Source organism: Antedon mediterranea, chromosome 3, assembly GCF_964355755.1.
Source record: "Antedon mediterranea chromosome 3, ecAntMedi1.1, whole genome shotgun sequence".
In the NCBI taxonomy this organism is placed as follows: domain Eukaryota; kingdom Metazoa; phylum Echinodermata; class Crinoidea; order Comatulida; family Antedonidae; genus Antedon; species Antedon mediterranea.
The window spans coordinates 15,121,945-15,138,725 of NC_092672.1; the positions used below are offsets into that span (position 1 = coordinate 15,121,945).

Below are 16,781 nucleotides of genomic sequence, written 5' to 3' on the forward strand. Positions count from 1 at the left end.
ACATAATCATGAACCAGTACATATTGGTCGTCTATGTAGACGTCTAAAGACATCCCTACATTTATTCTGTCTAAGTTAAAGTAACAAATTCTGCCTTTTATTTAAAAATAAATACTGTGGGCCTGTTGTGATCATTCTTTTCATCATTAAATAAATAAAAGTGTGAAAAATAAGTCAATTCTAATCATTTAATTGGGCTGGTTTTTTTTCATAAGAAAACAATGCAAGAACCGTAACTTCTCAGAGAAAATACCTGGTCTTCCCAAACTTTTTATTAACAAGGCAAGGCCTAGCTACTGTAGCGTATGGTATTTGTACGTTACCGCTGTTTACCAGCTAGGCCTACAAAACTAAACCTAGCACAGGATAGGTCTAAGCATGTCCTCATTTTAAAATACCATTTCAATTGTAGTTTTAAAAATTATTCAGTTAAAACATAATTAAAAATGTAATTAGTAATGTAATTACATGGGATTGAAACAATCGATTAGTTTGATACGTTAAAACTTTTGTACAGCTGACAATTAACTTTCATAACTTTATTTCTGAAAATTTACAATGTAAAACTTTAATGTAAATAATAAGAATTAAATCCTATATATATAAAGTGCTTACATTGTGAAACCTCTAAGCACTGTACATATTATTACCCGTATGTATGGAAACATACTCCCACAATACAGCTAATAATCAGCACAAAGTTGTGTCTTGATCATACCAGGTACCCATGTGTACACCTTGGTGGAACCTTGGTGGAAAGAGGCAAACATAAATAAATTGTCTTGCCTAGATACAAGTAATGCGATGAGCGTTGTATTTGAATCCCACGTTCTCACGATCAGTAGTAGTAGTAGTAGTATACAAAGTAATTTATATACTATTTGTGTATTGTATTGTAAATGTTTAGAACTTACTGTATAAATTAAATGAATATCTATCATTGTATTGTTTTTGAATATATTTCATTGTTTGTTTTGTTTTATTAATAAATTCAAGCCATATTAAAGACACTTTCCCTGCAATTTTTGATGATTTGTGAAAATAATGCAATAAACCAGGTCATTTCTTGTCTTAAATGTAGCTTTTATGGTTAATTATGATAAAAGAGAAAAATAATGTAGCTTGCGTCAAATGTCCTCTTGTGGATGGTCGAGGCCTAGCCTACTAGGCTTTATAGTTTTTATAGGCCTGCTGATAAACAGCGATAACGTACACAAATTGTACACTAGCTCTGCTTAAAATTAAAATTAGGTCTGTTTAAAACATTTAATACAACATGTATAATAACTTTGATGATCTAAATTGTTAATATTCTAAAAATTATCTTGCCTCAGCCCCAACATTGGTCAAGACCGGCAGCTAGAGGTGCTCAAGTTGAAAAAATATATACATTTTTTGTATGATCGAAATAAAATGTAAGAAAATACAGAGGAGTATAAAGTAGAGGGGAGAATTGAGAACCTTCTTGTCTAGAGGGCCGAGTATATTTTCTTGCGCAGTAGTGTTTGTCTAAATTTGCCTTTTTTGCACCCTAAAGTAAATCAAATTATATTTCTAAAATTTAGGTAGTTTCTTTGACAGCCGAAAATGAATGAACCAAAATGAAAAATGATTTTTCCTTTAACAAACGGAACCAATCCAAGTAATCGGGATGCCGAGTCCTCATTCTAACATGAAGGGTATTCATTTCTGTTTATTTCTTGAAACAATTAAATTTTTTTTTTGGAACAGTAGGCACACCTATACCATTTTTAAAGTAGTGTAATATTTGGGCACCTAGATCTCCATATTCCTAAAATCATTTCATAACATTGCACACTCCCAAAAAACGTTCTATGAGAGTGCCATTTCCGGCCATCTATATGTCCATATTTCTAAAATTTTTCTTAACTCAGCGCCAACTATGGTGGGTCTGAGGTGGATGTAGGCTTCACTTTTATCCAGACCAAAAGGTTTTTAAAGAGTGTGACTTCCGAGCACCGGGCACCATATTCCTACTGTTACCTGGAGAGGTAAAAATAACATTGCACATTTCCAAAAAAACTGTTTTGTGAAAGTGCAATTTTGCTCATCTCAATCCCAACCATGGTGGGGAGACTAGTTTGGTTGGTGGCAAAATTCATAATCACCGTAACCCCCATTCCCTGATAGACATGCCTTACTATATTTACGATTATCTTTTTAACGTTATTACAATGGTAATTGGTTGGTTGGTAACCCTACTGAAAAAGAAAGAAATTTGAACCCCTCCATAAAAATCCTGGCTATGGGCCTGTTGTATTTCACATTCGTATTGAATGACAACAAATAAATAGTCAAAAAAAAGAAACATTTGCAAATCTATAGCAGAGGCAATTATAAATGTGATATAAATTATAATTAACAGAAAAAAATATAACCAGAAGTGGATATTAAAGTTCAATGTTAATTCATAGATGCACTACTAATAGTATTCTGATGCTTTCACATTCAGGTAAAACAAATCTTATAGGATTGTTCTATTTTATCTCGAGGTAAATTTATCTTTGCTTTTTATGAAGGAAGTGAGCTTATTGCACACAAAATTATCCTTAATCATGTCTGTTCCATTATTGTATAGGGTATGCATATTTTGTTTGAAAAGTGATAGTTGTCTAATTCTATCAAAATAAAAGGCTGTTTTAATTAAGAGAGAATCATTTATGAATATAATTAATTTTTAAAAAAAACATTAACAGTTTTATTTAAATTCTGAACATTTGTAATGTACAAATTCTAATTTTTTTTTTCTTGCTTTCAAAAACAATAATAGTAACCTGATAGTAATACTTAAAAAAAAAAAAAAATACAAATAGGATTTATAGGAGATGTTTTTGTTTATTTAGACTAATCATTATTATAATTACAATTATTATTATAATAATAATAATAATTATAATAATAATTATATTTATTTTATTTTATTTTGTTATTTTATTTCACATACATCCAACAGCGATATCGCCAATTACAGGATGCCTTAAAGACTCAAATACAAAAGATTAAAATATATATAACAACTTACTCATCAAAATGTACAAAGTTAACGATCAGAAAATCAAAACAAGAACAATAAAAACAGTATATAGCACAAACTACCTTAATTATAGAACATGATTGTAATAACTGATTTTTAAAAAAACAACATAAACATAACATAACATAACATTGACAAAAAGTGATAAGATTTAGTTAAAAGAAACTAATCAAAGCTTAACACCAAGTTGCATAAGAAATAGTATAATAACTATAAATAAATAGCAAATAATACAAATGCTATAAACTGAACCTTTTAATACACCGTAAATAACGAAACAGTACTTTAAATATATTTATTTAAAAAATTTCTTTTAACAATTTCAACAATTTTTTTTTCTAAACAGGATATCTCTTCTTAAAGGAGAGAGTTCGTTCCATAATTTGGCCCATAAAATGAAATTCTATCTTGACTTAAATTAGTACGAGGTTTGGGTAAGGCAAAATGAACAGTTTTATTATTCTGGTATTAAACGAATGACCAATAGTTTGAAAGTAATCAGTAATAGAATGTGGTGTTCGGTTGTGATAAATATCATGTAATATATGTAATTTATAAATATCAAGAATTTTAAGTTTATAAAACAATGGCGGTGTATGATCTCTGAAATGAGAAAAAGAAATACATCTGACAATCATTTTTTGAGAAAGAAAAATATGTTTTAAATATGACACACATGATCCTCCCCAACCTCAATTATGATTATAATAATTATAATAATTATTATAATTATTATATATACAACAAGTTCAACGCTATATAAATGCCAATTTACACAGACAAGTGGTAACGTTAATACAAATAGAATCTGTTATTCTTATGACCATACAAACAACGCGGAGTGAACAGGCAGTTTACGCTCAGGAAAAGATACAGATTCTACATAGGACAAGCTACGCGGTTTTTTTCGCTTACTGTTACTGCTCGTCTGTATAAATTGGCCTTTATAGAACAGGTGTGTGTGTGTGTGTGCTACAATTCCGTATGGCATTGTGTGGTGTTTAGTAGAACTGCTTAAAATGTAGGCCCTATTACTTTTACATTATCTGAGAAAAAAGTTGGAAGGTTCTAAGATCTACATATTTCTTATAATCCATTTTATTTATTTCTTTACATTCTTTCCTGTTCCTCTTCAGATATCACTTTGTATTTTTTGGGCGTACACAATTAGAAATAATAGAACTCTACAGTGCGCAAACAGAAATGGTCAAATCTAATAAGGAAGAGAAATACAAATGGACATACAAATATCCGATGGATACTCCGGTCAAACTAGCTTTAACAGGAATTTTTACGGAAAGTTTAAAGACCAGTTGGCATACTAAAAACTACCTGGATAGCAAACATGAAATGGTAAATACATCAATCAAAATGTTAATGAAGATGACCATTGGGCAACCGAAAGAAAATCATGGAAACGATTAGCGAACGTATTGTCTACCCAAAACGAAATAGCGTACCAGATGATGTTGAAAATTAAGATGTTTTAAAATGATGTAAACAAATTTTTATTTCATTTCTAAAAACCTGTGTATGTCATTTGTAACTACTAGGTATTTATGGGTCAGTTATAAGGCCTATAGTCGTAAAAAGCTAATTATGCTCTCTGCCCTGTATTTTACTTGCACAGCATTTTATCATTGTTGGATAATTGTTGTTACCATAATTGTTGGTAAAAGGAATGCTGGCGCCAATGAATTGAACGATTTTCGCAACCAAAATATTTCTTTGTAAAAAAAAAATAATTTTATGTGGAATGCTACAAAAATACTCATCCGCTTCATCACTGCCTGGATACTTAATAATCAGACTAGAATGTATCTTTATTATGTTAATAGTACAAACAAAAAGATTCAATCAAAGAACGCTCTACTAAACATGAGAAATAGTTATGTGATGTCTGACGACGTAGTACAAAACAACGACAATCAGCTAAATTTATTCTTGATTTTATTTACAACATCTCTGGCTTGTTACATTATCATGACACATTATTGGACTCCCCCCTACTCGCAATGAACAGATGTACAGATCTCTCTATTTAGGCTTGTTTATGTACTTCGTCATTCACAAATTACCCATGCATAACAGAGTGTTACTAGCGCCATCACAGATTACCTTTAATTGATCAAGCATTCACACATGAACTTTGCATCAAAAACTGCACTGCACTGCGCGTGCAAAAATCTGCACGCGGCAGCACGCGGCAATGGCAATTTTTTAAACGCTTAAAATTGCCTGAAACGTAATAAATTTTGAAAATTCTAAGCGCACGTACGCATGCGTTACATGCGCTACGCACGTAATTGTATTGCCATATGATGATTTTATTTATGAAATTTATAAGTACCAAATTTTATTTTATTTTAATTCATGGTTGTGAAGATATGATTACAAACGTGATTTCATTAAATCGTGCGTAGACTGCGTATTTTTTTATTGCACACCGTGAAAACATAACCACATCGATTCCTGGCCATAAGGAATATACTGTGAAAAATTGACTGATATCAATATAAGGTCATATAACGTAATTACGATCTTGTAAAACTTACTGAACTTCAAAACATAGGGAGAGAGATTGATCTTAAATGAATGACTGTTTAATTGACTGGTGCAGCTACTGTAGGTAAACTGTAGGCTATGTTCCTAGATTTATATACGGCATCTTCATGTCACACAAGAATAAAATAAGCCACCCCTTTATTTTTCAAGAATACGTTTTAATAATTTGATCAATTCTCGTTTAATGTAAAATAACTGCCGACGATACGCATATTAAAAAAATCAAAAGCTTTCATATAAGATCAATCACTCTCCCTATGTTTTAAAGTTCAGTAAGTTTTACAAGATCGTAATTATAACCTAAGGTGTAGGTGTCATGGGGTGTCATGATATAGGTGTGGTTGTTCAGAGGGTGTTGTTGTCCTAGGGGCATAGCAGTTGGACTAGAGGGTAGTTGTCCTAGGAGGGTAGTTGTCCTAGAGGGTAGTTGTCCTAGAGCGTAGTTGTCCTAGGGGGTAGTTGTCCTAGGGGGTAGTTGTCCTAGGGGGTAGTTGTCCTAGGGGATAGTTGTCCTAGGGGATAGTTGTCCTAGGGGATAGTTGTCCTAGGGGATAGTTGTCCTAAGGGATAGTTGTCCTAGAGCGTAGTTGTCCTAGGGGGTAGTTGTCCTAGGGGGTAGTTGTCCTAGGGGATAGTTGTCCTAGGGGATAGTTGTCCTAGGGGATAGTTGTCCTAGGGGATAGTTGTCCTAAGGGATAGTTGTCCTAGGGGATAGTTGTCCTAGGGGATAGTTGTCCTAGGGGATAGTTGTCCTAGGGGGTAGTTGTCCTAGGGGGTAGTTGTCCGGGTGGGAGTTGTCCTAAGGGGGTAGTTGTCCTAGAGGGTAGTTGTCCCAGGGGGTAATTGTCCAGGGGGTAGTTGTCCGGATACGCAGGAAAACAATCGTAATGTTCTACCAACATATATATATATATATATATCTCGAAGAATGAGCAATCCATGGTTTTTACTGAAACAATAATGTTTCTCTAAGATCATGGCTCTGGTTTCTTTTGGGGTAGGGCCCTGGAATGTAAATAACTTTTTGTGGCGGTCATATTATAAATCTATGAACGGTACCCTCCAGTAGAGTTTTTATGATAAAATGTTACTAACTACTTGCTGAAATGTTATTTTTATATTTAATTGTTCGTTTTATGCTATTTTTAAATATATATAAATTTATAGACGCGAACTACAGCAACATGTAATTATTTAATTTTTGTAAAATGATTGACATCCCTTTGTGACTATTTATGTTATATTGATGAGTCGTGCATCAAAGAATTATTATTTAATATAGCAACTACATAATTAACTAAAGGCTCTATTATTTGTTACTTCTTGATTTCTTTACCAATGTGTTTTTGTGGTTGTTTTGTTGCCACTTGTCCCGGGGGGGTCACTCTTAAATATTTCCATACGGGGAGGTGCCGCATTTACGGGTATATTTTCGAGGGCCTGGTAGCACAAGTGTGGGAAATTATGGAGAGTTGGTAGCACAAGTGTGGGAAATGACAGGGTGAAATTAGTAGTTTAAGTGCCTGGCCCGCCCACCCGTGTCAAAATGTCACGATTTATCGCCAAATTTTGCAGGTATTTTAGCATAATGGATGCTATAAGCCCGGCTATAAGCCCATCGCTAAACACCTTTGAATAGGCCTAGAGTTTTCGCATCAGCAGAAGAACACGAAACATAGCCTACGACAAAATCATTCAACTGTGACCACTCTTGACTCTTGATCATCGTCGTCATGCACCGCGGACGAGCGAAAACACGTTCATGATTTTGCCATGAACGGTCTCTTTGGCCATGCGCAGATCATGCCGGGAACCAGTACAAATATTGCGCCCTCTCTGGCGTGGCCTTGTTTCTGCCGTCTTTTTAGAGAACACTGGATTTTTATTTGGTAAATGGTAGTTCAAGTCCGTAGTATTTTTCAGTAAAACAGGTAGCACAAGTGCCTCATGTCTTGAAGTGGCTGCTGCACCCCCCCCCCCCCCCGTTTGGTTTATATACAAGTGACCCCCCCCCCCCCCACCCCCCCCCCCCCCCACCCCCCCCCCCCCCCCCCCGGGCCACTTGTCTTGTTTTCGGATTCCTAAATATGTTTTTAAAAAAAACAACAATGTTTTAACACAATTATATACCATATTGTCACAATTAGTATTAAATGGACAGGACAATTTTGAAGACTTAATGACCAGTCATTAATGAGATATTGAGAAATCCAAATTTATTGTCAAAGGTCAAAACAGGCATTTCCAGTCATTTTTTGTTTAACTTTTCCATTCAATTGAATATTTATATCTACCTTTGGACTTTTTTTTTTAATACTCCTGGATTGTATGTATATCCATTCCAAAAACAGTAAATAATTAAGCTGAAGGAAAGAATGGTTATTGATTTTAGATGATAAACATGTTGTCTTCACCATTATGCAGAATTATAAAATGCTAAAGTAAGCACAGTAAAGCTGTGAAAGCCAAGACTTGTTTACATAGGCACTTACCAGCAGCAAACTTAAGTGGTATTAGACACAGTTTGCTGGTATTTCATAACGTGCAACATATAATTGGCTTGTAAGCGTGTTGAAGCTGCAAAGAACATTGTCCCATTAATCATATTAACTAGTTTCTCTTTTGATAGCTTGGGGCATTTTTCAAAATCAAACACACTTAGTAAGATCAAAAAGAAATGAGTATTGATTTAGAAAGGATGTCATTTCTACTTTGTATACTTGGATCTACACTATTTGTACACACACAACAGATTCTTAACACACCATATATTACCCATTTTCTCTTATTACAGCCATCTAAATTTTATGCAGATTTTTTTTTTTCACTGCATACAGTGGAAATTTATTTATTTATGGGATGGAATTAATATATCTGACATGATGAAGCTTCTGATTACATATTGCTACCTGTGCTACTTTGATTTAACTGCAGGAAACATTCAACTAATTGAGCTTGACATAATATAGTTAATTTTTAGAATTTTAACAGATCAAAAACCTAATCACTTTAAAAGTACATTAATATTCATTTTTTTAAACTGTATACAAAACATTACTTTATGTTTATGTAACAATTTTTGTTTCAATATTCAGTTTGAAGCACAGTGATTATGATACAATACACAGTTATTATATAAATGGGTTCCTTAAATGACATTAGTATATTAAATTATGGATAATATAATGATGAATAAAACATCATTTTGTTAAAGAAAATACAACTAAAATGTAATGTCAGTTAAAACACTATTATCTAGTTGTGAAATATCTGACACCTAAATCATGAATATTTAAATTTAATAACTATAATATTGCATTTTTATTACTACAGTATAACAATATTAATTTAATAAAACAATGTCAATTTTGAAAACAAATATTTTTTAACCAACTAAATATTATTCCCTTGATTATTTGAAAACCAAATAACTATATAAGTCAATCATAGTCTTTTAATTTAACTTGTTTTTTATATTATTGTCTTTGTTATATTTACGTGTTTAATGCAATACTTTGTAATGTTTATATTTTTTATTGATTGTTAAAGGATCTCAATGGAAATAAGCTGATAAGCTTTTTGGGTTATCCTGGAAAATCTTTTATAAATGTATTATTTGTAATGTCCGTAATTTATGTTATCACTTTGTATGTATTTTTTATGATGATTTTCCAAATAAATTCAAATCAAATCAAAATCATATGTTTTAATCAAATTTGAAATGTTTAAAATGATTGAATATTTATATATACTAGATGGTACGCTCGCTTCGCTTGCGTACCATCTAGGTCGTGCCCACAGATGGTTCTCGAATACACAGTAATTTCAGCGTAAAAAAACTGGCGATTTCAATTGTACGTTCCGCAGCACTATAATACATCGTCGTTTACAGAAACAAATAAATAGACACAATGATTTATATAGTCAATCAAAATTAGCACCCTGGGAATTACTTCAAAAGGAGAAACTTGTCACAAAATGAATCCAATTTTTTTTTTTTACTCATTTAAACAAACCCAATTTGTGTTTTGTATCTAACATTAGGGTTGGGGATGAGGATAGGTACAAAGAGGAACAATTTTTTCATATATTCTTTATCCACTCAGTAACGAAATATTTTTTCATGTTTTATAGGCCTATAAATAATATACCACTAAATAGAGTAAAACATTTCCGATTTAATGCTTTGTTAAAACTGTCACGCTGTCATAGTCGATTGAAATAGTAAAGTACATGTAACGATACACCACTACGACGTTTATATTTTTTGTAATTATTAATTAATACAAACGTTGAGAAGCAACTGTCAATAAAGTATTATATTATTATGTGTTTATAATCTAAAAGTAGGGTCTACCCACACTCACAGTAATAAAGTTTATTTGTATATTTGTTTATATTATATCTAACAGTACCAATACTCACAATAAGAAATTTGCGATTCAAATGGCGATCAAAAGTGGTTAAATACCTATTTACAGTATTGTACAGCATTGCAATACTGTACTATTTATGTTTATTCTCCAAGGGCACATAAATTTACCTACTTGTGTTAAACCATGGAGGTGGTATGCCTCCATGGTTATTAAACCAAATAATTTGGAATGTTCCATTCATCGCAAATCAATACATTTGTATAAACGTATATTAAATCTATCAAAATAGTATTTTTTGAAGAAAATCGGCCTGTCTTCAACATTATGATGCTATACTCGAGGTTTTCAACCGGTTTTCAGCCATTAAAAACAATTATCGTAGGAGGAGATAGGAAAATGCGAAGCATCCTCGTTTTATTGTCTGCGGGTATTTTTCAAGACGGACATCCATTAGACAGTGTTTACCACGTTCGAAAAACACCCCTATTTGGGGCAAATCGTTGAACCTAAATTCATTTTAATTGTCAATAACTAATTATCGAACTCAATTTAATTAGTAAACAGGGTTACATCAGGTGGTTAAAATCAGTACCAAAAGTACGAACCAACTTTATATACCATCGAGTAAAAATTCTAGAAATAACGCGCGATTTACCGAATTTTGCCCTTACGTAAATTTATATATAGATTACATAGCCTATGTAAATACGTGAACGTGATTGGTTGAAACTGCATCACATGACTACCGCTGCGAGGATCGTAAATCGTATATATCCTCAAGTACGATGATATTGACTGAGTAATTTTCACGTAATTATCGTGTCCCCTGTCATTAAACATATAAAATCCAGCAAATTCTCGAGTACGATGATGTTGACTGTAATTTTCGTGTGGCAACACTTGCTTTTGCCGATAAATAAACAAAAGTCATCACTGGGTCTTGAACTCGCGATGAAATTGTCACTCCATCACAAGACAACGCTTCATACGCCACGGAACTTGCTTGAAGAAATTAATCTAAACTATTTAAACTATGCATACATAGCGCCCTCATTTGTTATTAGTCCTCCATAGATGTGATGAAAGACCGTTTGTGATTGGTTAATACTCACAGTAGTAACTGATACGTCCGCGACGCACTGAACATCGGGTGATTCGGCTCGATCGAAGAAGATGAATTATTATTTATTCGGCCTACCTGATAATAATATTATTATTATTAATGTAGGCTTATTGATAGAAATTCTTCTGTTATTATTTAAACGACCTCGGCTAGTGAATATTTTATTGCCATTAATTAGTAATTATCTGTATATTATTCTTCGAAAGGTAAGGTGTTTGACCCAGAAGATATTCTACTTGTTGTTGGCTATGTAATATAACAGATATCGCCTTTTTATCGGTAAAATATAAGATTAGACATCCCCTCGGGAATGATATTAAGTTCGAGGGAATTATATATTTCCCTCAGCTGGCGCTTCGGGAAATATATATTCCCTCGAACATAATATCATTCCCTCAGGGATGTCAAATCTTATATTTAACCTCTAAGCAGTCAATATCTGTATAATATTATATTATATATTTGTGTAGTAAAGTTACATTGAGTGCAACTTTCGGTATTCTAGCCACAAATGTGTAGTGTCGCTTTCAGTTATCTTCCACAATATCTAACAAATGAATTCAAGCTACATATAACATATAGAGAATTCTCATTATATGTACTATTAAATAGGAGTAGGATGTAAACGGAGAAAGTTTATTTTTAAAAAAACACATGTAATAAAAATATATTTTATAATAAATTGTTTAAATTATAACTTTAAAGGTTTGTTATTCTCTATATTTATGATTAGAAAACTATTTTTTTGAAACAGATATTTCTGTATCGATCGACATCATTTAAGGAAGTTGATGACATATAGAATGAAGAGAATGATTTTTCTGTCAAATTGATAAGCAATTTATTTGTACCCTTTTTTCCATAAATTATACTTAAATCTGAGATAGGCGAGCACAATAAAAAAATTATTACCAATCTTCTTGAAGAATACCTACCCTCTCTATCTCAGATGTTTCGCGAAACATAGATTTGGTAACATTATTGTTCACCATTACCATTATGATATTGTTCCATATTTTTTAAGAAAATTTCTGATTTCATCAATAGATTTTCAACCGCGGTAGAAGTAATTTCCGTGTTAGTGTAATCACTTTGTGACTTCCAGGTTTTTTTTGCCCTCTCCAGCTACCAACGTGTTGGCTCTTGGCAGCGACATTCATTAATTCATTGCTTTTTTCACAGGCCACACATGAAGTTAAAAAAATTAAAATTTACTGCAAAATAATACATTCATAAATCATCGGTGTATATTGCCAGGAAATTGGAAAATCAGTATATAAAATTACTAAAATGTCAGAATCAGGTAAAAATTACATTTTTAGGCCTATACATCAGGAGAACTGATGATTGAAATTGGGTCAGGTTAAATTGATTTGTTGAGTTAGCTAGCAGGTTTGTAACATATTGCACGCTATCTGTGTACCAGCGAGACCCGAGATGCTGTAGCCCATGTTGCAAGCCGTAGGCCGAAACAGCCCACTGTGTTGTGGCGGATGTCAGTTTGTGGTATTTTACCAAGTTTTTCAAGATGTTTAAACTAAATAATATTTTGATTATAACAATTTAGGCCGCATTTATTTCAATAAAGTTAAAATTGTATTATAATTAGTTATGTAAATGTATGTAATCTGGTAGTATGTGGAAAGCTTTAAAGCTGTTTGAAGTGATATTGTCTAATTCCTACTTCTAAACTGTTACATACATCATTAATCTTTAAGGTATTTACACATGGGAATACATTTGGTTGCATTGCTGTTTAGATATTTTAAGTGGCAGAAGTTGATGAGAGAGAATGCAAACGAAAGTAATGATATGATTTGATGACAAAGTTGTATCAATATATAAGTTATGAAATAATTGAATATTAGAAACCAGACACTTCCCTTCTATTCAAAATGGATATAGATATTTAACCTGGAAAAAAACAAATTCTTAACCACGCAGCGATATATAATGCTAAAACAAAAAACAATGTGAATTGATAAAAATGTAGCTTTTGCTTGTTTTTTTCTTTATTGAGATGCAGCTGCTAAGGTAAATTGAATTTACATTTATTCCCATAAATCTAATTTTTATTCAAACAAAAGCAATCACAAAGTTGCAACCTACACTAGGCATGACAGAGAAAATGGATCAAGAATCGGGTCCGAATCTTCTCTCAAATTAAATGGAGCCTGAAACTCATTCTAATTTAGTCAAAAGTTAATTTTGTCCGTTTTAAAAATCGTAAGCGTGCATACACCCATGTTATATATGCGGTACACATATTTTTATACATCATACAAAGTGTATGAGCCCTAAACATAGTGTATTTATAATTACCAGTTGTGATGATAACTAAAAGCATAATTTTTTACATACAATATAGAGAAATTATGATACATATTCATAAAATAACTGTAAAACTGTCTATTTGTAACATGTGTGAAAATAAGTTGAAAAAAAATAGTCCACCTAAAGTTCTTTAAACGCGTAAAACAATGTATTAAGGTACCCATTTTGTTTAACAGTATGTACTGTATGTGGCGATTTTTTTTCAATAAACTGTTAATTCTCCTACGCAAACTGTTTTGTCCTGAAACTCCATTAACATATACTTTTAAAACTACGGCCGTTTAAATTTATGGATCCGTCACTAAAAATTTAACTTTCAGTTTTGAAACTATTGTTTAGATGTTTGTTTTTATTCACATTCAAAATTGTCTAAAATTTAATGATTAAGAATTTAACTATAGTATGGCTACAGCAAGTGGCCTTTGAGTATTACAACAGCATCTAAGTGTCATTAACTAACATCCTTTTTAAGTATATTTTATGATCTGTTATTCGGTTGTTAAAATAGCATTTCAGAAAACCTTATACGATGTTGATACTTCACAGAAAATAAATTCAATTTTGATACAGTTCTATAATATTATTAACTTTTATGAAAAGATATGAACATCAAGAGTAATATAATATATAACAAAAGTTTATGAATAATGTTACAAATGATTATAATGTTACAGGTTGATGAATGTTATAAAACATAATAGTGACAGTTTAATATACATTATATAGGTTTCTTATTAAAAATATTTATTGATGGCAAATAATATTTGTTTTTGTTCATAAATTACCATTTCTACTTTTATTATTCATAATACAGTATATAGTATGAAATGAAATTATAAACTGTTTTTTTTTAAATAAAAATAGCAAAATCGATAAAATAAATAATAAATACAAATTTGGATATAAAATAAAAATCTACAAGAGGGTTTACAAAATTGTTATTGAAAAATCAGAAACCACAATAACCAATTTTAATATAAAAATTATAAGAAAAGAATGCTATGTTCGTAAGTTTCAACCATTACAGTAATTTTCACTTACGTCTTCATTCTCAATAACAGCACAGCAGTTTGCCTGTTTAATTACTACACATACGTTGCACTCCTATTCTGTGGGGTTTCCTCAATTGTTGTTTCTATTTCTGTGACTTTAGCTGTTGGTGTTTCACTATAAAGTGGTTCTTCATTGATATAATCCAAGGAAACTTGTATCCCAACATTGCGTTTCTGCCAACGAGCTACACGGTCTGTCGATAACACAGGTGGTGGTAAGCTATCACGAGGTTCTGAGTACACATCTGGTTGGGCAATTTTATACCCAAGTGGATGGAAGTTTTTGCGAAAGCACAAATAAATGTAACAAATAGTAGATGAAGCTAAGACTGAGATCACTAATAAACAAGTTCCAGCTATAGATAGAATGGTGGCCATTGTTAGGTTTTTAGAATCTTTGCCAGTATATGGCCTAGCTGATGCTGGCAGAAATGTCCCCTGATCTTCCCTAGATGTAATGTTTAATATAAAAAATGTACTTGACATTCCTATTGAATTAGAACCTTCACATAATATTTTTGTAGATGTCATTTCTAATGTGGGAGTTAGACGCAGAATGGAATTATAACTTTCAAGTTTATAAGCATCTTCTGGAAGTTGTGGAATAAATTTCCACTGATAATCTATCTGAGAAGGATTTCCTTTACCTTGGCAAATATAAATAACTTCTTTATTCTCTACCACAATTTCTTCGCCCTTAATTGTCATTTCTGGTCTATGCATGACATTGAAAGGTCCAAATGAACAGTTACGCTTGTATTCTTTTTTGGCAGGGGTTTCCAATATACACATAAACGTTGTTTTGTCGTTTTCATCTTTGACAGATGGTGTAAAACTGTGTTGAATAACAATATAATTACTTTCATTTCTTGTTTCGTAAGTAAGAGTTTCATCATCATTGCGCACTAAACGTAGAGTGGGCAAAGGATTTGTTCTCTCAGAACGACATATTATAAATGATTTGATTCCATCTGTCATTTGTCCCATTATAGGTGTACATTCTGGGTATCGTAAAGATGGAATTTCTATCACATTTATCTGAGCAGGAGTTGACTTTTCTATTTGCTTTTCTCTTTTGTACACTGCACATGTATATAAATAATGTCCATCTTTTCGTTGAACATTGGCTATGCTAAGAGAGTAACTTTCATGATCATCAATATCTCCAAGTTTAGCACTAAAATTTTCCTTGAATTTATCAATCTCTACATCCTCATTGCTAATAATTTCTTCACCCCTTAACCATTTGATGATGTATTCAGTACTGTCTCGTTCTATGTAGCAGGTTAAGTAACCATTAGATCCTTCTACTGCATTTATATCAGCTGGTCCTTGGATGATAATATTTGATAAAGCAAAAGAAAAAGTTGTATAGAATATCAAAATACTTGCAGTGCTGACTGATTGCAATCTGTTTCCAGTGAAAAAAATGTGCATATTAGTAAAAATCCAAAGTTGATAATTATCTTTTTGACTTCTGTTATTACATCCTAAAAACATTTTGTCCTATGTGTATCAATTGTCACTCAACTAGTTTCAAGATAAACATCCAAAACTTTGTTCAAAAGAAAGTTTAACATATGTCCTTGTCCACTCTCCAAGCACTTCTAAGCAATCTGCATCCATGAACTACACTGTGACCCAAACATCTGCAATGCCGAACTAAATGATGAAAAGTAATCTAATATTTAGTAGTTATGACTGTGAGAACCAACCAAATCGCTGTGTGTGTTTACCGTTACGGATATTGCCTTAACTAATAGCAGTGTAGTAGACTGCTATTATAAGTTGCAATTTCCATTTAGTGGACTTCTAAAGTGCTGGCATTGGTTGTGAGCACAGTGTTAGTGGCTTCATTTAGCAAATTGACTAGCAAACTGACAACTTCCCCTTTACACCTAACATGAATCTATTGGGATTAATTCATGCAACGTGAGCCTAGTTGGTGCATTGCATGCTTCATCAGATCAGTATCAAAATACATGTGTTGTTACTTTGAGTGCATATGCAGAATTGTCAGCAAACACCCAATTAAATTAAAGACCATATACCATCATATCTTATAATACTTACCATTTTATTTATCTGAAGCTTAGTCATGCATTATTGATCATATGAAAATATAAATATTCAATTCTTTTCATGCATACATTACCTACATTTACTGGTAATGAATATTTACAGGCCATGTTTTACTGCCGTTTAAATATTAATATATACAGTAATCAACAATGAACTCTTTTGTTGCTCTAGTAATTAATTTTTCTTCAGTCCCT

At 32.1% G+C, this 16,781-nt stretch overlaps 1 long non-coding RNA gene across 2 annotated transcripts in view; it reads left to right on the plus strand.

Annotated features, from left to right (window-relative positions):
- The window catches only part of LOC140043656 (uncharacterized), a 245,969-nt gene that overhangs the window by 137,675 nt on the left and 91,513 nt on the right, over positions 1–16,781 (plus strand). The gene's annotated exons all lie outside the window — the stretch shown is intronic.